Below are 25,594 nucleotides of genomic sequence, written 5' to 3'. Positions count from 1 at the left end.
AACTGGGTGGGGTCAAGTGTTTGGAGATTGCCTATTTCCTTGTTTATGAGATCCATAATAATACGCTCCATGGCTTTACAGATCAGACTTGTCAAGCTAATGGACGATAGTTTCTAGGGTCAGTAGTGGCACCGCCTTTGTTCAAGAGGATGACAATGGCAGTTCTCCACTCTGCTAGAATGAACCCAGTACTTAGGCTGTGGTTGAATAGGGTGCTCAATGATGAAGCCAGTTCTTGTTGAAGATGGTGCAGAATACATCCTGGGATACTATCAGGTCCTGTAGAAGCTGTGTTTTTTGCCTTGGATAGGGCTTTGACACTTGCTCTATGGAGATGTGAGGTGTGGGACAAGTATCGGGGATGTTGGAAGAGCCTTTGGGGGGGCAGGGGGGTGAAGTTTCCACTGTACCCATCTGCTAGCAGGTTGGCTAAGTCAACAGGATCAGTGCTTGTGATATTGCTAAGTACTAATTTGGAACAAACCTGGGTGTTGCCATGGAGGTTCCTGATGTTTCTGAAGAAGACTTTATGGTTTTCCTTTGTTATGGAGGCTAGTTTCGATTCATAATTGGCCTTGGAGTTTTACACTGGTGATCTAATTTGCTTGTTGAGGCTAAGGAGGGAGTTTTCCAATTTGGAATTTATTCCATTTTACCCTTGGACAACAGTTTCTTCCTTTTGTTGTAAAGCCTATTGATAGAGGATGTCCTCCAAACAGCTTTGTGTTTCCTTGAAGAGCAGGTTTTAGCTCTATTGGGTATGGCTGAGTCCATGCAGTTGTACAGGTCCTTGTAAACTGCATTGGCATACTGTTCAGCATAGTTGTCCGCATCCTCTGAGGGGTCAATGGTGTGAAGCGACATATAGGAGATTAGGAGATTGTAGTCAGCTTTTGAGAAGATTTTAAGCTTGATTTTGGATGGGGGTTGGGGAGTAGGATAGAAACTTCGAATGAGACAGTCCAATGATCTGATCTAACCAGGGAAAGACATACTGTGGGAGTAGTGCAGCGCTCACCCATGTTGTTGAAAACCAAGTCCAGAATGTTATCTCACCTTGTGGGGGATGAGATAAGTTGGTCTACTGCATTAGAACTGATGAAGTCAAGGAATCATTGAGGCAGTGAATTAGTGCAAGAATAGTTCACCCAGTCTATGGTGGGGTAGTTGAAGTCACCAAAGATCTGGGTGTTACCTTGATGGTGCTTAGTAGATCCAGGTAAGAGGAGTGGGTGTCCTGAGTCATGGTGTGTCATAATTGTAATTAAGCCATGCCATTTTGTTTGTAAACCCCCCTGGATTTGCAGTACTAACCCTTTGTAGGATGATAAAATGTATAGCCTTTTGTAGTATCTGCTCTTTTGTCTTCTATTCCAAAGAATAATCTACTATATATTTTTTTATTTTACTCCAAGCAAAACCTGCACTATAGCAATTTAAGTGCACTCTACCTCTGCCAAAGAGGCACGGGGTATTAACAAATTCTACCAAGTGAGGAATCATTTTAACTGAGGACACATTACCTTATTGTCTTAACCATGTGTTAAATGTGAGGGCTTTAGTGTACATGTAACCATTCCATCTATGTGATAAAATTATTTCCTTCAAGCAACCTCATTTTTTTTTTGTTTCTGGACATTCCAAAACTTCTAAGTAACCATTATTAATATACTTTATTGGAACATCTCTGAGATAATTTGTAACTACATGAAATACAAAGTACAGTGTACATGCTTCTATTCAAACAATTAACAGATGCCTACAAAATCCTGTCTCAGCCTACTAACACTCCAATTATTACCAACCTTATCACCCCCTATAACAACCTTAAGACCCTATGCTCATCTAATAAAATATTAGTACAAATAGGCAAAACCTACAATAAGGCTGGTGACTCTCTGTTCTCTAATACCATGGGTAAAACCCGAAACTTTCTCCCCAGTGACCTGACCTCCCTTTCTTCACTAACACAATTTAAAAGCAGGCTGAAAACCTACCTTAAATCCCACTGGTTATGCCCCTGTGTGAACCCAGACTAACTACTCATGCTTTTTTTTACAAAGACACCTGTCTTATTAACTGTATATACTAATTGCCTATTGAAAACCATAAAGATAACAGGCCTTATATTTTATTAAAATCTCTTCGTCAATATCCCTAAAATGTCATCAACAGTACCTACCTATGTTAACAAATGTTACAAGTCATATGATTCTGTAATCAAACATGTTTTGAAGTGAAAATATTTGCTTATATATTAATGTACCCACATCTGTAAAATCTATCATGTATAAAATAGCTTAATCTTGTATTGTACCTGTACCTGTGAAATATTGTTATTTTTATATATAAATTTTACTGTGTTTTCAAGGAGCTTTTCTCTCCGGGCCTCTGCTGAAAATGGACATATATCCAGCTGGACTAGCCCGGTCAACAAATGTAAAATAAAAAAAGAATAAATATAAAAATTGTACACACCCTTGTTAAAATGCCAGGTTTTTGTGATATAAAAAACATGAGACTACAATAAATCATTTAAAAACTTTTCCCACCTTTAATATGACCTATAACCTGTACAATTCAACTGAAAAACAAACAAATATGTTGGGGAAAAAAAAATAAAAAATAAAAAACGTACAATACACTGGTTGCATAAGTGTGCACAAAGCTAATAGCTTGTTGTGTGTGTACACCCTTAAACTAATACGTTGTTGAAACACCTTTTGATTTAATTACAGCATTCAGTCTTCTTGGGTAGGAGTCTATCAGCATGACACATCTTGACTTTTGCCCACTCTTCCTTGCAAACGCATTCCAAATCTGTCAGAATGAGATTGCATCTCTTGTGCACAGCCCTCTTCAGGTCACCCCACAGATTCTCTATTGGATTTAGGTTTGGGCTCTGGCTGGTCCTTTCCAAAACTTTAATTTTCTTCTGCTGAACCCATTTTTTTGTTGATTTGGATGTATGCTTGGGGTCATTGTTGTGCTGAAAGGTGAAACTCCTCTTCATCTTCATCTTTCTAGCAGACGCCTAAAGTTTTTGGGCCAAAAATGACTGGTATTTGGAACTGTTCATAATTCTCTCCACCTTGACTAAAGCCCCAGTTCCAGCTGAAGAAAAGCAACCCAAAAGCATGATACTGCCACCACCATGCTTCACCATGGGGATGGTGTTCTTTTGGTGATGCGAAGTATTGTTTTTACTCCAAACGTACCTTTTGGAATTGTGGCCAAAAAGTTCAACTTTGGTCTCATCAGACCATAACACATTTTCCCACATGATTTTGGGAGATTTGATGTATTGTTTTGCAAATTTTAGCTGGGCCTGGATTTTTTTCTGTGTAAGAAAAGGCTTCCGTCTTGCACCCTAGTCCAGACATTTGGAGAATACGGGAGGTCACATGTAGTACACAACCAGTACATGCCAGAAATTCCTGCAGCTCCTTCAGTGTTGCTGTAGGTCTCTTGGCAGCCTCCCTGACCAGTTTTTGCTTTGTCTTTTCATCAATTTTGGAGGGACGTCCAATTTTTTGCAACATCACTGTTGTCCCCTATTTTCTCCAGTTTTTGATGACTGTCTTCACTGTGTTCCATGGTATATCCAATGCTGTGGAAATTTTTTGTACCCTTCTCCTGACTGCTACCTTTCAACAATAAGATCCCTTCAATGCTTTGTAAGCTCTCTGCGAACCATGGCTTTTGCTGTAGCAGGCAAAAGAGTAAATGTCAGGAAAATCTTACTAGGACAGCTGAACTTTATTTGGGGTTAATCAGAGTCTCTTTAATTGATGGCAGGTGTGTACCCAAAAAGACTGAATGCTGTGATTAAATCAAAAGGTGCTTTATCAAAGTATTAGTTTAAGGGTGTGCACACTTATGCAACTAGCGTATTATATGTTTTTTATTTTTTATATTTTTCCCCTAACAGATTTGTTTGTTTTTCAATTGAATTGTACAGAATATAGGTCACATTAAAGTTGGAAAAAGTTTTGAAATGATTAACTGTGGTCTCATTTTTTATGTCACAAAAACCTGACATTTTAACAGGAATGTGTACACTTTTTATATCCACTGTATCTATAGTTCTGTTTTCCCTTTAGTAAATAATTTAATAAACCAGACATATTATCCAATTTTCATCCAGGCAAACATAAAACTGTGACCTTGTTTTTATCTATGCCCACTAATGTCTTTCTAGTTGGTTTTATTACTGAACTTCTTAACACAAGCACTTCTCCCAAACTGTAATTGCCAGTGAGTTTATAACTATCAGTGTGTATTTTCTATAGTTATTACTTCTGCTGGCTCAATCTTTATTCCTTTTCTTGAAATGTTTATTTTTTTTTTCTTGGTGAGTCCCTCAATATTGGTTTGATATCCTGTTCAATTTATTCAAGGCTCCATGCTTTTCTTTCAAGAGCTTAATTTACATAATGTAATTCTGAGTCACTGTCTGATTGCCTTGGGAATTATTAGCTTTTTCTACTTCCTGATGTTTTTATTTTGAGATTACTGTACTCTTGCTAGCTACAGTTACCAAGTACAAAATTATGTTATACGTAAAATATAAATTCTGCGAAATGTTACGTTATTACTTTATCATGCTAAGTAAGTGAGACTCACAAGAAGTCCAGTTATCTAACAAACAATAATGAAATTGCACAGATTACTGATTAATTCTCATATGTGTAGTGGGCTCTGCATTCTTTCCTCTTGTTTTATCATGGTACAAGCTGAGGTCATCACAAAAGCTGTAACTACTATTTAATCTTTAGTAATTTGTGATACATTCCTTATTATTTCGTATGTTCAAAACCATCAGGCAAAATGGTATTGTGTATAGAAAATAATTTATGTTATCCACCAACAGTTGTTATACAAATAGACATATATTTAAATTAATGAGACTGCAAGTTTAACCAGAAACTTTCATCACAATAATTGATTAACCCATTTTAAAGTTAACGTTCCTTTAATTACTCCTCTTTCTCTCTCCTTTGTTCAGTACCATCAGGCACAACAGTTTTTATACAGCAAATAACTTGTATTATACACCAAAAGTTATTACAGACATATAATTATATTCAAATTAACTAAACTGCAAATTATATCAGAAACTTATGAGAAGTACAGAATATATAACAAGAATATGAAACACAAAATAGCAAAATCTCAATTTTTTAATGCAGGCCAAATTAGCATCTGTTCAAAACCGAGTTCCCTTTCAACTAGCTGGGGAGGATTACTGCCTGCAGAAACTGTAAATCAACTTGCTAACACAAGATCACCAGGAAGTTTTAATAAAAGTAAAATAAGTGTTGCCTCAGCACTTTAAAAAAATTAGGTGTAATAAAATAAATAAATAAATAAATAAACAAACAAACAGTGTCCCTTACCATCCTGAGGACAGGAGGTAATTCAAAAAATAAAAAGCTCTCAAACTCTGAATATAAGAACTACATTCCATATGACTGCAAACATACTGATTACATAACTGAAATATATTTCAAGTATTATTTTATATCTATATCTATATATTTATAACCATATTTATGTGTATTTGTCTGTGAGTATGCAGAGACTTTGTATAATATGTTTAAATGATATAAATGGATTATTTATCCTTTGTTGACCAAATTAGTCTTACTAGGCTAGTAGCCTCTTTTTCATGAGAGATTCAAGGTGGCATTTATACTAACGGGGAAAATTTGGCCAGGAGATCAAGGAACTTCCCTTCTTTTTGATAGGTGCCATGGGACCTTTTACAATCACTTGAGCTGCTACCAACACAAGTAGGTGGGACCTCAGTTTAACATCTTTTCTAAAGGACAGCTAACTCAGGAGTGCAGCACCTCCTAAAGCTGCACTGCAATGTCTGTAATCCAATCACCTGTTGTAGGAATATAACCCACAGCCTTCTGGTCTTCTAGCACCAAAGGAGAGTGTGCTACCTGTTACACCACTGATACTGATGTGATCCCAGTTTTGCTGGGGAAGAAAGAACATGGCATAGCTTTGACTAAGTTCCATATTGAACATTTTTTTTTTGTAAACAAGAAATACATATAATGAGAAATTAAGTTTATTACTACTGGACAGGTCACTGTATTTTCAATTTAAGATTATAGCTGCTAATTTAAAAGGTATTTTCTTGAGATTCTTGATATAAGTCAGTGTGTGTGTGTGTGTGTGTGTGTGTGTGTGTGTGTGTGTGTGTTTGAGTGAAGTTACAGAATTATGTTATTTTTTAAACATGGCATTTGCAGCACCCATATTTGTAAACAAGGGTGATTTTTACTACTAAGGTCCTGCTGTTATACTTTTACATTTAAGATATTGGCTACAACCCAAAACAGTCTGACTAAGTCAGAAGGAGTTTTCTTTGATTATATTTGCTGAATTATGCCTACACCTTTTTTAGCTTTTAGGTAATGGGGTAGCTAAAGGCCTTATTTGTAAGCATGCATACTATGTCATACTAATTAGAGAGTTATTTAGAGAAATGAGTATGAGAGTGTTTTATATATATATATATATATATATATATATATATATATATATATATATATATATATAGATAGTCAGGTTACTACTGTAATGTAAAATGCTACCCGCTAACAGCTATTGCATGTTATTCCATAATTGGGTAAGCTTTTTCTTCGCATTATGTTAAATGATAATGTATACTTAAGAGTAAATCATGCTTGACTAGATCTGTTTTGGGAGCTACAATAAGGGCTTTTTCTAAAATTCTAGACTATGTTGCTTTGTAATTTAAAGAACTATAGTTAACCTTTAGAGTGATCTGAAATTATATTGTTATAATAAGTGATCCTGCTGCCTTTCAGCATTGAAATGATATGCAATGCTATAGACGCCATATTATGTCAGGTATGCTACTCAGGAGAAATTTTGCCTTCTTTCCTGTAAAGGCTGGTACTCATAGTCATTATGTGAACATGTTACGTCTATCCACGTTGTCAATGAATTGTAATTCAGATGCCACTTATACATGCAATGGATGTAAATGAGCATATACAAATTAAATCATAACGAGATGGGCATATGCAAATTAAATCATAATGAGATGCAAATAAGAAATGATGTAAAACAACATATGGTAATGAAGCCATCTCCTGCCTACTTGCAATTCATAGTCATTCTTGCTGACGTTTCGATGATGTCCATAGATTCGTTATAAAAGGCAGTATTGTGCCGAATCCATCTAATTTGCAATCTGAGATAATGATGTCACTTACTGATAGCCTTGCTATTTCTTAGTCTGAGCTGCTTGTCTTTGACAAGCTAAAATCACTTGTGCCCAGTGTCCGTGATGGCCAAGAAGCTGAAGATACAGGCAGAGGATATCTCACTATAATTCTGACAATCAGGAGATACTTGATATGCTCAAATTGGACAGGGTAAAGGTCTTAGTGAGTAAGTATAGGAGGGATGCATGGACTTCCTATCCCTGTGGATACAAAAGTATGTATAGCCCTCACTATACTTACCACAGGGACCTTCCAGGGGGATACTAAGGATATGTTGGGTGTTTCACAGGCTCCTGCCTCAAGGATACTATCTCGGTTCCTGGATGTACTCAGTGTCACCTCAGGATGAGCCCAGACTGTAGATTTATGAGCTGACATATTTCCATGAGGTACTAGGTACAATAATTTGCACCTATGTTGCAATTAGAGCCCCATCTGGTCCACAGAGGTATGTGGTCCTGGAATAAGAAGGGCCATCATTCCATCAGTTGCCAGGTAGTGTGCAATGCATGGGGTACATCACCAATATCTCTTCTCAACATCTTGGTGATGCACATGTTTCCCATATCTGGCATACTAGCTCACTCTACCACCTCTTCCTGCATGGCAGGATGCCCAGTGCTCATCTTGCTGGTAAGTGGAATAATATACATTTTTTTTTCTTTTAAGTAGTTATTCATGGTAACATGGATTGCAGAATACTAAACAATTTTTCTTTGTTTTATCTCCCCACCCCTTTCCCCCGTTTTCCTTTTCTTTCAACTGATGTTAGATATCCACTGGAGCCATGGCTCATGACACCAGAGAGAAATCCAAGTGGGACTGCAGAAGACAACTTCAATACAGCCCTGCCCCCGACTCATATTCTCATTGAGAGGTCCTTAGGCCTCTTGAAGAGTCATTTTAGGTGCCTAGATGAGTCTGTGGGTGCCCATCAGTGTGACTCAGCTACTGCATGCAGGAAGTTTTCTGCATGTTATATTCTACACAATATGATCAGGCAGTAGTCTAGTGGTGACGTGACCTATGCTGTCACAGTACCTCCCATTTCCAGTTCTAGTATAACTAATGGTATCCAGCTGGTGTCAATAGTAAAAGATCACATGTAGTAGGCTCTCGTATATGGTTGCAGGTAAAGATGTGAAGTCTAGTCCATAACTATGGATCATGACATTCAGATTAGTGTTTCTAAAGAGTACAATTCATGCATGTGGTGATATATGTGAGCTATGTTGTGTGGTGTATTGTCTACTGTCACTGTTCATGAGATATTTCTTCTCATCTCTAAATAATTATTTTTTTTATTTTAGAACAGGTACTCATTATTTTCATAAAAGTCACTGACTCTCATTCAGTGATGTTGTAAGGCATCATATAATGAATAATTACATTGTTAACTGTTTTGCACAATAAATTCTGCTGAGGTGGTTTACCTAAGTATGTATATACTTAATATCCTCAAGTGGTACAATTAGGAAAACTGATACTTCAGTATTTAACATGAGTCCATACCTTGAAAATGAATGAAAATGTATTATATTGTTTTTTATATTGTGCAATGTTTCCTCGGTGTGAACTATATTGTCTATTGAGGTACTGAACATCAGATTATTAAATTTAATCTTACACCATAATTTGTGGCTTCAGAGACAAAACTAACAATCATCATGTGTGCAGTAGTGAGGGTGAAGTGTTAGCAGTATTTATTTACATGGCAGTATACTCATTTTAATCTTAATTTTCTTATTAGTATTTCCCTGAATTCTTGTACACTACTACTTACAAGCTGTATACAATTTCCAGCCATCACAATGGTAATCCATAGAGCATTGATGATTTTAATCACTGCAATCTTATGTTATGACATACAACCTTCTTTCCAAAGTTCCATGAGGTTCTAAGCAGTACCATACAGGAATGAAACGCATACATTTGAAAAGTGTCCAAAATCCCTTAGTTTGTAAACTTGTATTTCATAAGTTATTCCCCTTTGAGTTAAACATGTGTTTGAATGTCAACTTTTAAGTGACAGAAATGTCACACTTGGATCACAGTAGTTCAAGGTCAAATGTGTCATATACATCTGCTAAAGACAGGCTAGGTGACTTTGAAAGTAATTTTGAAGAGAGGCTGTCATGAGAGATGGTTGGTGAGTTGGTCTGATGTCATGGCCTATTTGATGCAGGTCTTCTGACAGCAGTGTGATCAGGGCCTCAAATGAGAGGCTATACTAGCTGTAGATGAATGCTGACATGGCCTGCATAAAATGTGCTTCTTCCCGTGATCAACTACAGCACTTTCTTGAAAAGCACTTGTAGCCTCATATGATCTGCCTTCAAGTATATGGATAGCACCTTGTCTTCTTCCTCCTCCTCTTCCATGACTGACTCCTACTTCAGTCTGATAAGTCCTAACTAGCATATGAAATGAGGTGGCCACAGAAGCTTGGTGTGTCACCATATTGCAATCAGTGTGATTATGGCATTATCCTTAATTTCTGCAATTTTCATGTAGTGCTGAAAATCCTCACATATGCACTGGACGACTCTGACAACTTTCAGCTGACTCTCTGTGGCAGTGTTCTGAGCTCTCTCACAAAGTCAGGATACTTTTGCTGCTGGGCAGCCAATGCTTTATGTGTTTCCTGGGGTAGCTGTAGTAAATTTCTTTGCCGGGCTCCCCTTTGAAAAAGGTGCCACTGTGGACACTGTTATCTCTGAGTTTCTGCCATCATCTTGAAAGTAGTTATGTGGGTTTGGAGATACTGGTGTAGAGGTGCAGGGGTTTGGAGATACTAGTGTAGAGGTACATGGGCTTGGAGATACTGATGTAGAGGTGCAAGGGGTTTGGAAATACTGGTGTTGAGGTGCATGGGTTTGGAGATACTGGTGTTGAGGTGCATGGGTTTGGAGATACTGGTGTTGAGGTGCAGGAGTTTGGAGATACTAGTGTGGAGGTACATGGTTTTGGAGACACTAATGTAGAGGTGCAAGGAGTTTGGAAATGCTGGCGTAGAGGTGCAGGGATTTTCCCCCTGTATAAGCTTGAGTGTCAGGTCATCATGTGCTTGATTTTGTGATGCACTGTCATTCCCTGCAGAGTTACTAACATGTTGTTAAGTTTAGAACTGTGTGTCACTTTACTCAGGATGCCTCATAAATATGCCTATATCATCATCATCATCTTCAACAACCATTCTGCTGCTGATATCCTCCTAATTTATTAGTATAGTAGAACTTTTTGTTTCCACTGCTGACCCTGTAATACTGATTTGAAAACATTACCAATATAGAAGTAACGTACACTACTGCATGCTGAGCAAGAAGGTGTGGGGGATACTTACCATGCATACTGCCTTCATTTTTATTCTGTGCAGATGAGGAAGGTTCACCTGTTAATAGTAATTGTCAAGTGTTTAATGTAATCCATCCATGTCAGCATTCAATTCTCTGTATAAATAAGTTAATGTTTTTAAACCAACCTTCTGAGCAGACAGTTGTTGCTGCTGCAGATGGTAGTAATAGCCAATGTCCACACCACCTCAGATTATTCTAGCTCCATGATCTTATGCATTACATATCATCTCTATGAGTGGAGATGTGTTATTCCTCATCTGGTGTTAAAGGGATAAGTGCTGGAGTTCCCCCCCCCCCCAATAATGGTATGGGCAATTGCATTCTGCCTTGCCTTGACACTCTAGCATGTCCTACCATATCATTTATACTATTCTTGTACTGTGTTAATGTGCTGGTCATTCAATTGACAACATTAATGTGCATTAAGCCTTGATTCCAGGCTTTTGCTCTCTCAGCTTGTTTGGGCCCCCCTTTACCAAACAGATGTTTGCCATATGTCCTAAGGGCTGCTATGAGGATGTGGTTTTCCTCATAGCTCAAGTTGTCCTTTCTCTGCTTTTACTCCTTATTTTCTATCATTACTGCATATAAAAAATATGCCACAGTCATACACAAAAAAATTGATGTAATCATCAGTTAAGCAAAACAATAATGAAAGCATGCCTGCTATCTTCAGAAAAAAAGTTAGGTGACACAAACCCCATAATTATATACACGTGCAGAACCTCAGTTCAGCCAAGAAAAGTTGTGCTAAGTAATGTTTGCAGTATCATGAATACTTTCACCATAGGAAGGCAAGCAGTTTAACAGACTCATTCTTCCGCATGACCCTACCATTTTCTCATTATCATACTATAATATTTTATTCATCAACAACTTTGACATCTCCAAGTAAAGACACATATATGTTGATACAGCAAAACACCCTCACCACTTCAGTCCTTCATAATAAACCACTCCATTTCTACCATGTATGCACAGCCACTAAATTACATCAAAGTAAATGATTTCCTCAGTGATAACTAGTCATTCCACTGCTGTTGTAATTATTATCCATGCACAGATTACATATTTCCAGTATTCACTAAAGCTATTGTACGATGCTCATCATATGAATAAAACAAAACATTTCTTGAAGTGAACTCAATAAATTTAAATAATTTTGAATTGTTTCATATCAATTTACAATACTTCTATTATTTTTCTTACTTTACAAGCCTGTGGTTACCTAAGCCATTTCCTGCCTAACTTGAGTACTTGTAAGTTAATATAGTGGTATTAAACTTATTCATGTAAGTTCAGGGTAATTTATGCATTTTGCATGCAAATTAGGCCATTTTCCATTTATCTGTATGTGTATAGTAACTTATGCATGTAATTAGGTCTGGGCTACCCATGAATGTGGCATCAGGTTCATGTGAACATACTGGGGATAGCAACAGACTCCACCATACTCCTCAGCAATCCTCACCAAGCTGGAATGCACACATAGCCTCAATTGTAATCAAAGCTGGCCATGTTTAGAAAAGGCAAAATGGAGTCATATGCATGTAAGTTTGCACAACCATGAATCATAATCCCTGCCCATCTAACATCATATGAAACAGTGTTTCTCCCTGGGCCTCTGCTGAAAACTGTCTTCGTTCCAAGTCGGACTTTCCTGGTAAACAAATGTTAAATAAATAAATCTTATCACTTCAAAGCACTCAACGTTTAGTAAAAGTTGGTACTCACACACACAGGAATATTTATTTCTACAAAAAGCACCACCCAAAAAATATTAATATTGCTGCTATACTGAAAGATATATATATATATATATATATATATATATATATATATATATATATATATATATATGGGTCACCTTTAGATGCCCGACAACGCTGCGCCGACACGAATCACGGGATGAAAACACCGACAACGCAGATGACCGACAAGGTGAGAACCCGACGGACTCGGTAAGTGTGCGATCGAATGAGGGATTTAGTGTTAGGGAGCGGACAGGTAAGTGTGCGATAGTGAGGGACTGTGGGTTTAGGGGTGGGTTAAGTGCAGGTAGGGTGTGTGCGATAGTGAGGGACTGTGGGTTTAGGGGTGGGTTAAGTGAGTTAGGGTTAGGGTGCAGGTAGGGTGAGTGTGCGGTAGTGTCGGATCTTGGGGTTACGGGTGGGTAAGTGAGTTAGGGTTAGGGTGCAGGTAGGGTAAGTGTGCGGTAGTGTCGGACCTTAGGGTTAGGGTTTGGGTTAGGGATAGTGCATATGTTATGTAGTGTACTGTGTTGTTTACGTGTAGTGTGTTGCTGTAATGGTTTTCGGTGTTTCGCGTTGTCGGCGTTTTTTGTTGTCGGTCTTTTGGTGTCGGTTATTAGTGTGTCGGGGAAACGCGATTTCGAGGTTTTAAAGGTGATCCATATATATATATATATATATATATATATATATAGATATATATATATATAGATATATTTCATTCAGATTGTAATAATCCTAAAAGGCAGCAAAGGCAATGCACAGCAGCAATAGCAATCATAAGTAAGAAAAAAAAAATGATGATTTCATTAATGACTTTTATCCACCATATAAATGAAATGTAAATGTATTCCTTAAAAAAAAAAAACATGTAGGACACAAAAAGTATTTTTGGTAAAACCAAATGTTCCAATAATAGCAGTAACTGGTCTAATTCACCTGCTGAACTGTATTTGATTAAGTTGATGTCACACTCCAGAGGGAGCATTTCTAAATGTGTGCTCCATAGTCATGCTCATACTGTCTTCATTCTGGTTCTCGCACTTTGAATGACTGCTACACCTGTGAAGGAACTAGGCCATGTCCCAAGCTGGTCAGATAAAAAGACCAAAATAATGGTCTACTTTCTGAGTGATTCATAGGTGGATATGATCCAGGCATGTGTGAGAGGTTCTAAATGGAAAAAATAGACACCTGTCAGGAGATGGGTGAGCAACAGTTATCCATGATAGAGATTACCTGCTCTGGCCATGCAAGCCGTCACTGGGTATGATGACCTACAGCAGAGTAGGCCCAACCATCTGGCCAAATGGGTTGACCAGCATTGGTGAGAAGGCCAGAGCTCTATAGTAAGTTTTTTTTTCATTTTTTTTGTCATATTAAATTTAAAAATTAAGTAAAAGAACAGCCAAGAGTTCTATATTAAGTCTTTTTTTAATGTTTTGTCATATTAAACATAGGTTTAAAAATAAAGTATAAGAAGTTTTTGTAGTTAAAGGTATTTGCTAAAAGAAATGTGTAACTTTAAATATTTACCTATAATGTTATTATAATAATGCAAAAGAAACCATAAACATATCTGTACATAGAAATGCATCTGTATACAAATATATGGAATCTTTATGTGACAACATTATTGTCTGTATAAATACAAATCCATATGTACGAATAAAGAAAGATATTTAAGTATGCATACATGCCTGTATATTAGAGATATAAATTTGCATGACTACACTTACAACTGTTTTTTTCATGTATATAAATGTATGTATTTATAAACAAAAAAAATCATTACCACATAATTTCCTTTACTATAGTGTATTACCTTAATTAGTAGGTGAATTACACATATACAGTTTTTGTAAAGAAAGGATTTTATTTGGAGGTCAGAAAATATTCATTAGTATAGAAATTGCATAAGACAATAATATCTTAAACAATTATTAACTCATACAAGATGGCAGAACTCAGACAGCCAGCACACCATAATCAGAGGGGAGGTTGGCAGAGGAGGTTGGAGGTTTCAATGTCAAGTGAATGACCAATGCATATTTTAGTGAGAAATGAGTAGTTTTATTACTTCAATAAACATTTTAAACCATATCCTTATATGCTTACAGTTATTAGTCTGAAAACTATCAAAGCACACATTATTGTCCTGAAGTATATCCATTGCTTTCATCTGTAACAGTAAATGCATTTTGTTTAATGAAGGCTGAATTGAAAGGAAATGAAAATGATCTCCAATTACTACATTTTTCTTTGTGTGTGTACATTGTCTGCTTCTGCCGGAACAAAATACACAGACTGTTACATGAAACCGCTAGATTTGCAAATCATACAATAAAAGTGTTTAGAACAATTCCACACAACACCCCTTACCCAAACAGACAAGTTGTGTACTCATATAAAAGTGTAGCAATTTGACTGAAGAAGCAGTCCTTCTATTTAAAACTTGCATTATTGGAATATTGGCATAGTATGAGAATTCAGCTATTAATAAATATTTAAACAAACATATACTAAGCAAATGCAGCAGCAGATGAAATTTCTTGCATATATTAGTAGTAAGATCAGAAATGTTAATGAGATAAAAGGTGAAATGAAGGGGAAAAACAACAATTGTCTTATGTCTTCTCTATCAAGTGTACAAGCAAATTACGTACAATAAAGCCCAACACAGTATGAAACTCGACCGATTATTTGAAGGCACTGCTGAGCATGAATAAAGCAGTAAGTGCAGTATTCTGATTTCATTACTATATATAACTGCGAGTATTTATAAAGGATGATAAGCAAAGGGTTGCATTGCTTTCAGTATTGTATTGCAATCAAATCCAAAAGGCTTGTCAATGTATCAATGTAGTACTCCATCTTAACTGATTTCATCACTATATGTAACAGTAGGGATTTATAAAGAATAGTAAATGAATACCTACATTGCTTTTAGTACATTATTGTAACCAAATCTAAAAGCTATGTCAATGTATAAATGCAGTGTTCTGTCTTTAAATGATTTTATTACATATATGACTACCCCCCCCCCCCCTGGATTCAGCAAACCCTGCACAGTGTGCAGGACTAGTGCAAGAGTTCCAGCAGGCAATAAGTCTGCCGTGCGATCCAGGAATAAGCTGTAAGGACGTGCACGAGTGCTCCTGCACTAGTCCTGCACAGACACAGTCCCTGTATGCAAATTACCCCATTTGCAGGAGAAATCCATGCAAATGAGGTGAATTTGCAATCCAGGAAGCTGGAAGTTGGACGTGCAGGACTTGTGTAATCTGCAGAACTGTACTCTGCCAGTAACTGAGTACATTTCTGTAAACTACAAAACGGAGCCATGACAGCTCCAAATAAAAGGTGGATATTATGTAGAAAGCATGCCAATGGCCAAATATAAGGCCATTGGCATGGAAAACAGTTGCAAAAATAACAAAATCAATTTTTATTTTTTTTTTAGCCGATCTCGACTGTTTATGTGTATGGCAGTGGTGCGCAAATGGGATCGGGTGAAAAATAAGAAAAAAATAAAATAAAATAAGCATTCTAACCAAAATCACTACTTTTCCATTATACTCAATGGCAGGCAGAAGACAACATGGCCAGTGAATAGTGGTTGCTAAGGGGGGAGGCTCAGTGTGGGACATGTAACTATGCATCAGCCCACAATCCTATGCAAATGAGAGGAATGATACTGAATCCCAGATTTCCCCTGCATTCTAGTCAGCACCCAACAGTGTAAGAGTAGGAATAGCTTTGTGCAAGCCTAGGAGTTAGCTGTCATTATAGGAGGGTGTGTCAGGCATACTATAAGCAGATTGGAGCCCTGTGGCTTGGGTTTGCCCCTAGCTTAGCAGAGCTAAGGAAAGGGTGTGTGTCTGAGGCTGCCTAGCACTCTTTATATTGCCTAAGCGGGCGTGCGTGCCGCGCACCGGGTTTTAAAGGGAAGAAAAAAAAGGTAAACCAGGAAATAGCAGCTCTGTGCACATTTGAGCAATGTGTTTGCGTGGCGTGCCCCTGGGCTTAAACAGGAAGGCAATGGGAAGGGAAAACAGCAGTAGGAAGGTAATCTAGGAGAACTAGCATAGCTGGCAGGTGAAATGTGTCAGAATCAACCAATTACACAAGCAGCAGACCAGCCCAGCCCAGAACACTACTATAAACTATGCAAACATCTTTTCCTCTGTTTTTTCCCACATAGTGTACACCACCGGTGTATACAAGTGGGGAAATTTTAACAAACCAAAACAACAAAATGATAGGGGATGCAGCAGCTATCAGACATCAACATGTGGAAGAGGCTGAGGGTGGTGAGGATGAGAATGCTGTCGACCAACCCACAGTGAGGGATGGAGAAGGGTGTACAGACCCAGGGTAACCTATCAGGGGCTACATGAGCTGGAGATATTGGAGCACTATAGGGTGGACAGGGACCTCCTACAGCAAATTGTTGAGCTGTGCCGGCCATGCCTGATGCACAGAACTAACAGACAAGAACCCATCTCAGTGGATACTAAGGTATGTGTAGGCCTAAGAATACTAGCCACAGGTACCTCCCAAACCCAAATGGGGATATCATGGGAATGTCACAGGCATCAGCATCCGGGGTAATCCACCAGTTCCTAGATGACATGTCAGCACATGCCAGTGAGCACGTATATTTCCTCAACACCCGTGAGGTGTTGGCCAGCAATATGCGTCTCTTCCACCAAATATCAGAATACCCTGAGGTGGTGGGTGCTATAGACTACATGCACATATGCATCAAAGCATCATCCAGTGAGCGGGTTAGGGTCTACATCAACTGCAAGGGCTTCCCCTACATCAACTGCCAGGTCATGTGCGATGCCCATAGCATTATAATGAATGTGTGTGCTGGCTGCCCTGGAAGCTATCACGATTCCCACATCTGGCATCTGACGCAGCTGTACCAGAGATTTGGCAATGGGGACATCCCTTAAGGTCACCTAGTGGGGGAATTATGGTTACACACTGCAGCCGTGGCTGATGACACCCATCAGAAATGTACACACACATGAACAAGAACTCCATAATGAGGCACACGCACAGACCAGAATCATAATAGAGCATGTGTTTGGGATGCTCAAGTCATGGTTCCATTGCCTGGACACATCGGGTGGAGCCTTGCATTACTCATCAGCTACATGTATCCAAATTGCTATCATATGTGCCATGCTACACAATATGATCCTGCGGAAACAGCTGCAGCAGGAACAGCACAGGGCAGAGCCACACAGCCCCCCACCAATGCCAAATCCTGCACAGATACAATGTGACTCGGAGGAGGAACAACCTGAGCCTGCCTCAGTAGGCAAATGGAGGTATGCCCAGTATGCCCTGGCCTTGTCAAAGAGGCAATGCATAGCACATACACTCACACAGTAGGGACCCAAGGAATGACACCTCTCTCTGACTCGCACATGCAGTAAAAGGGATGCCAAACATAACACTACCTGTGCTCAACCATGTATAGGGAGTGTACTATGTGCATCCAACATTAGGCAGCCCCCAGCACCATCCTCAATACTGGCACACCCACAAGTTAAGTTAAGTCACTCTCCTTACCAATTGCAGATTGGAGTAGTATGTGTTGTTACTTGTATCTATGGTATTGATGTGAGCATGCAAGGGAATCGAGTGGCTGAATGGGATGACAGCAGATAGTAGAAACCTATAGTGGCAGCATGAGATCTGTAACAAATACTGGTGTCACCATAGTAGCCAGTACTACACATGGTGACAAAACCCACTGCAGAAAATGTGCTGGGCCACATGCGTGTCCATATGACACACACATGCCAGTCAGGGAGGTTCACATTCCCAACAAAAGTCTCAGCGAGCAGGACAGGTGTAGACAAATAAAAACAAAGGCTGTACCAAGGCCTCTGAATGATGCCTATAGGTAACCTACCCCCCAGGCCTACACAGACATACTGCATCAGGTCAGGCAGTGAGATGTTCGTTCTGAAGAGTAGGAAATCAGAAACTAATATGTAGGTCAATCAAACCTAAGACCTGTAGTACACTGATATGCCTCTAGTCAGCATGATAAGTTAGAATACAGAATGAAATGGAGTACCTGACATACCAGTACAGTCATAGCAGATGTGTACAAGTGTCAGGTGTGTGTCCCCCAATCCTTTGTAGAAATGTAGAAACAATCAGTTGTGCCCCCCAATCCTCTGTAGAAATGTAGAAATAGTCAGGTGTGCCCTCCCAATCTTGTATAGAAATGTAGGAACAGTCAGGTGTGCCCCCCAATCCTATGTAGAAATGTAGTAACAGTCAGGTGTGCCCCCCATCCTGTATAGAAATGTAGAAATAGTCAGGTGTGCCCCCCAATCCTGTGTAGAAAGGTAGGAACAATCAGGTGTGCCTCCCGAATCCTATGTAGAAATGTAGTAACAGTCGGGTGTGCCACCCCAATCCTAAGTAGAAATGTAGACATAGTCAGGTGTGCCCCCCATCCTGTGTAGAAATGTAGGAATAGTCAGGTGTGCCCCCTAATCCTATGTAGACATGTAGTAACAGTCAGGTGTGCTCCCGCAATCCTATGTAGAACTGTAGTAACAGTCAGGTGTGCCCCCCAATCCAGTGTAGCAATGTAGAAACAGTCAGATGTGCCCCCCAAATCATATGTAGACATGTAGTAACAGGCAGGTGTGCCCCCCCCAATCCTATGTAGACATGTAGTAACAGGCAGGTGTGCCCCACCTCCCAATCTTATGTAGACACGTGGTAACATGTATGTGTAGGTATAATACCAGTGGAGCACAGATGCCCAGAGGTGGCCAAGGTAGCAGGATAGATTGTAGCATTTGTACAATATGCAGGTATGTGTGTGTTAAGTTGGTGTGTGTTTCATATTGTGTAAGAATGGTCAGTATGTATGCATGTTGAGGTTTGACCTGGTGGCCATTGCCCACTACTGCCGATGATAGGGCCAAGTCCTCACAACTGCAGTGCCAAAGACAGTTCCCACAAGTATAACACATCCTAGCAGTAAAGCCATTGTAAACGTATGGTGGCAATATGTGTCACAATCTGAAAGATGGACATGGCATGGCTGTTGGGCTAGATATACAAGCAGTACACAGGGAAAAGTATCACTGACATATAGCATATAATGTGTAACTGTGAAATGAACATACCCTTGGAGTTGTACATGCAGGTATGCATCACATTATCTGGGCCTGTAGTAGGGAATACCGGTATCGTCTGGCCAAACACTAGCAGATTATAAAGGTGATAGGACTGATGTATTGGGAAACAGCTGATGTACCTGCACATGCCAACATAACTGGAATGCCTCATGCATATCTGTGAGTCAGATGCAGGTAGTGTCCATAGCACACATGCACCCAGCTCACCCAAACACCACCCACAGTTACCTCTCTGGTCGTATCTCTGCTGTTGGGAATGGGTACAATATGAACCCCACCTGTGTATGGCAATAGCAAAAGAATGCAGCATGCAATGCAGGTGTCCCATGCAGGTGTGTCTCTAGCTGTAGGTAGCACCCTGCCAGCATCCACACCACCTGATCAATACTGATAGAGAGTATTGACATGAACACCTAGCACACCTACCCTATCACCCCAGGGGAATATACTGTATGGCGGTCTGGGACTGTAGGACTGACAGAATGCAACGGCCTGCCATAGCTGGCCTGCATCACCACCAAATGGCCTACAGGCCTCTGCCAAAGGCCTGTGTCTCGCACATACTGCTAATGCATGTGATGTCATGGACACCCAAATAACAACATAACACGCTCCACCTAAGCCATATACAAGGCCATGTAGACAAACCATAGTAACATGTCCACCATGTCCCAATGCATGAACTGTAGACCAATGCCAAAACACAGCTGTGATGAGGTGATAGCCTTAGGGAAAGTATCAGAGAATGTATGCATAATGTATGGAAGAGGATAGAATAATCGAGGGGGGAGTGGGAGCATGGGCAGCATGGAATGTGCAAGGTCCAACACACAGCTGTGTGCACATACTATCCCTGGCTGCAAACACATAAATGGGTGGCTACAAACCTGCCCATACACAGCAATAGGGATAATGTCCTAACTTATGACCCCTGCCTCTGGGTAACCTGTGTGAATCTGTACACCTGTGAGGTATTTCTACAGCAAGATAAGGCCATACTGTCATGTCGATGGATGTACAAGTATGGGATCCTCTGCCAACACTGTACCAAGGTGCTGAACCAGATACACAGACAAAGCAGCAAGAGTCTGCAGCTCCCCCTCCAGAATGGCATAACTTTCCATGAATATGTAGGCATTTGCCCACAATACTAGACACAGCTGCATTCACCCTTGTTCCCCAGGACATCACTGTGAGCAAGAATGTCCACCTGACAGTACTCGAGGACATAAAACATCACAGTGTATAACAGTACACATGTCTGAATATCTCTGCTAACACCAGTACCATGTAGCAGAAGCAGCACAGACACAATCACCTGCAGTACACACGATCCCTTCCACAGTTTGACCCCATATTGCCAAATGATCTACAGATACCCTGCAGAAACAGTTTGATACCTGTAAGTGTACAACACAAAGGTCTGCACTGGAGTACAAACTACCTGCAATGGATCCACACATTCAATACAGAAGGGCATACTGGGCATGCTCACACACTTAGAGAAATGAAGGCAATGTCAGACAACAACATACTGAAAGGTCATGCTGGGTATGCTTACACACTTAAACAAATGAAGCCCATGTCTGCAAATAAGAGTGGACCATACATATCTGACAATTGCAGATGTAAGTGCATAAACTCATCTGTATGCACCTGTCATGCTTTGCACACACATTGGATAGGAATACAGACATATATCCAACAGCAACACACTATAATATGCCAAACATAGACATACATAGATGTGTGGAAGAGAGTGACAGTGACAAAGAGCCATCCATCAAGAGGCCTGTCCCACTCAGCACACAGCCAAATGGCTACAACCACATGATGTGTAAATGTCACTCACTGTAGAAATTAGCCACTGGTATCTGTCAGCATTACAGACTATGTGGTGTAAATGCTAGCTGTGCAACATGACTGTACAAGGCAGTAGTCATCTAGCAGTTGTATACACGTACCTGCGGACTATAAACCTGAGTGTGCCTGCATGTGGCATGTCAACCTCTAGATGGATGGGTTATGGTTCATGCACACACACTGTCCTCCCCATAGCCCTACTATGACAAGCCTGCTGATGTCATCCACTTTGAAATACACCTTTGGGAAAAGAGTAGCTCAGTAATCTCTGTGGCATGTCCTAAAACTGAGTAATGCTGTAGTGTGATAAACTAGTTAGGTAGGCATTCTAATCCCAGACATGGCACGTGTGTGTGTTTCTGTCTGTGTGGGCGGCAATGCTTTTAGGCTAGTCACACTCACTACTATTCAAATGCCCTACTTTGGCAAGGCTGCTAATGTCATTCCCTGTGAAATACACATTTGGGAAAGGTGTAGCCCTGTAATCTCTGTGGTGAGTCCTACAACTGTGCAATGCTGTAGTGTGATAAACTAGTTAGGTAGGAGTTCTAATCCCAAACATGGCAACTGTGTGTGTCTCAGTCTGTGTAGAGAGCAATGCATTTTAGGCTAGTCACACTCACTACAATTCAAATGCCCTACTTTGGCAAGGCTGCTGATGTCATTCACTGTGAAATACACCTTTGGGAACCATGTAGCCCAGTAATCTCTGTGACATGTCCTATAACTGTGTAATGCTATCATGTGATAAACTAGTTAGGTAAGAGTTCTAATCTCAAACATGGCAACTGTGTATTTGTGTGTCTACGTCTGAGTAGGGAGCAATGCTTTTTAGGCTAGTCACACTCACTACAATTCAAATGCCGTACTTTGGCAAGGCTGCTGATGTCATTCACTGTGAAATACACCTTTGGCAAAGGTGTAGTCCAGTAATGTCCATGGTACATTCTATAACTGCGTAATGATGTAGTGTAATAAACTAGTTAGATCGGAGTTATAATCCCAGACATGGCAACTGTGTGTGTCTCTGTCTGTGTAGGGGGCAATGCTTTTTAGGCTAGTCACACTCACTATAATACAAATGCCCTACTTTGGCAAGGCTGTTGATGTCATTCACTGTAAAATACACCTTTGGGAAAGGGGTAGTCTAGTAATCTCTGTGGCACGACCTATATCTGAGTAATGCTGTAGTGTGATAAACTAATTAGGTAGGAATTCTAATCCCTGACATGGCAACTGTGTGTGTCTCTGTCTGTGTAGGGAACAATGCTTTTTAGTCTAGTCACACTCACTACAATACAAATGCCCTACTTTGGCAAGCATGCTGATGTCATTCACTGTGAAATACACCTTTGGGAGAAAGTAGCCCAGTAATCTATGTGTTGTGTCCTATAACAGCATAATACATTAGTGTGATATAGTACTTTGGTAGGGTTTCTATGCCCACACATGGCAAGTGTGGATGTTTGTGTCTTTCTCTGTGTAGGGAGCAATGCTTTTTAGGCTAGTCACACTCACTACAAATCAAATGCCCTACTTTGGCAAGCCTGTTGATGTTATTCACTGTGAAATACACCTTTGGGAAAACCATAGGCCAGTAATCTCTGTGGTTCATCCTATAACAGTGTAATGCTGTAGTGTGATATAGTACTTTGGTAGGGGTTCTTTTCCCACACATGGCAAGTGTGGATGTTTGTGTGTTTGTCTTTGTCTGTGTAGGCAGCAATGCTTTTTAGGCTAGTCACACTCACTACGAATCAAATGGCCTACTTTGGCAAGCCTACTGATGTCATTCACTGTGAAATGCACCTTTGGGAAAGAAGTAGCCCAGTAATCTCTGTGTTGTGTCCTATAACAGCGAAAGGCTGTAGTGTGATATAGTACGTTGGTAGGGGTTCTATTCCTACACATGGCAAGTGTGGATGTTTGTGTGTGTGTCTTTGTTTAGGGAGCAATGCTTTTTAGGCTAGTCACACTCATTACGAATCAAATGCCCTACTTTGGCAAGCCTGCTGATGTCATTCACTGTGAAATACTCCTTTGGGAAAGAAGTAGCCCAGTAATCTCTGTGATGCATCGTATAATAGCATAATGCTGTAGTGTGATATAGTACGTTGGTAGGGGTTCTATTCCCACACATGGCAAGTGTGGATGTTTGTGTGTGTGTCTTTGTCGGTGTGAGGAGCAATGCTTTCTAGGCTAGTCACACTCACTACAAATCAAATGCCCTACTTTGGCAAGGCTGCTGATGTCATTCACTGTGAAATACATCTTTGAGGAAAGAGTACTCCAGTAATCTCCGTGGCACATTCTATAACTGTGTAATGCTGTAGTGTAATAAATTAGTTATGTAGGAGTTCTAATCCCAGACATGGCAGGTGTGTGTGTGTGTGTGTGTGTGTTTGTCATTTGTATCCTGTGTGGAGGTGGCTGTGAGTGTGTAACAACTGGATTCATTGTGGAGTGGGCTTTGCAAATTTCTTATATGGTGGCCCTATTATATGTCACAATGTCCATCTTACAAGGATAACAGATGTGAAATAGCCGAGAGGCTGGGGTGGCAATCCATACCCCTACATGTGACACCAAGGCCTGGTGAACAAAGTTAGCAACCCTTGTATTACACAGATAACACTCTCAACCCACATCTGATACACAAATACACTTGCCTAGGCAACAACTGCTATGTTGGTAGTTCCCTGCATATTGCCCACAGATAGTAACCATGGTGTGACTGCAGTGGAGTACAGAGGGCATGGCACCCTGTCCATCAGTACAATATGCACATACATGCAGACAGTGTGCCTTCACTATGCTCCCCACTAGACGCCTGCAACATGTGTGGTGCCATCAAATGTGACCCACAAAGGACATACCATGCCTTATACACATGCCCTGTATGGACAGGTGTCACTGACACCAGGGAATACCTGTATCATGCTATCAATGTAGGTGCAGGGTCAACCTGGTGTCCATTACCTGTTCCCAGCACATGAGGCCAGGACAGGCACATCTGATTATAACAACCTGTGTACACAACTTGAGCCAGACACCCCAGGTACAGTTCCACATGTCACTGTACATGCATGTGGGACATGTGCACATCCCAGACAGCATCCATGTCATGGACTAAAGAACACATACATGGCAAGCTTTGAACAGCAATGGCCACACACAATAGTTACCCAGGTGACTGGATGATGAATACAATAACCACCTGTGTGGGCCAATCCAGGCCACACTGCAGACCATTGTCATGTGGCCTGATGCCAAGGTATGCTCTTCACCTAGCCTTGTATAGCCTTCTGGCACAGTTAACCACTACACACCCGTGAAGCAATGCATACATACATGTCAGTCCTGGTACCCTGTGTCTGTGTGTGTGGTGTATGATGCTTATGACCACATTCACACTCACTACAACCCCCATTAGCATACTGAAACATGCTGTCTGATATAAGACACCTCCACATATCCTTTGCCCATATAGCCTCCTGATAACCCATGTGGTGCATGTGATATCTGCACAGTACTGTATTGTGGCAAAATGACTAGTTAGGAAGTGTATTCCTGACCCTGCCAAGTGTGTCAATGTGTGTGAGTCCCTGAGAGAGTGTGGGTGTGTTGACTCTGACACCTGTTCATGTGGACTGGCACGTGTACTACACCTACTATATCACTACCATATCAATGTTGCATATGTCAATCACCATCACATATATGTTTGGACAGCTCCTTAACATGTAAGCTATGTGGTGCATGCAATAACTGCATAGACATGTGATAGCAATACATAGTTAGTCAGGGGTTTGATACCCTGTATTTGTAGGTGTGTGACACAAACATCCTTAGGTTTTACTCTGCCACCCCCTCCCCGACTTACTTTGTTTTTGCCTGCCTCTCTCACTCCCTCTCTGGTGGATGTGGAGAACTACACCTGCTTTGCTTAGGCAGCAACATGCATTTTGTAAGTGATGCTCATGATCAGCTGATGGCCTCTGCACTAAATGCAGCTCTTCCCTAGCTGATTGCATGTGGAACAGCTGTGGTAACATTCCTATAGCCAATTGCATGGAAACACACTCCTATATCTAGGAACATCATGTTGGTGTTGGACCTTTTCATTCACTGTGAGCAGGACCTAGATCTGGTGTTTGGCAAAC

Source organism: Protopterus annectens, chromosome 2.part1 (assembly GCF_019279795.1).
Source record: "Protopterus annectens isolate FY-2018-M chromosome 2.part1, PAN1.0, whole genome shotgun sequence".
NCBI lineage: Eukaryota > Metazoa > Chordata > Ceratodontiformes > Protopteridae > Protopterus > Protopterus annectens.
Note: the sequence above shows the minus strand (reverse complement) of the source record.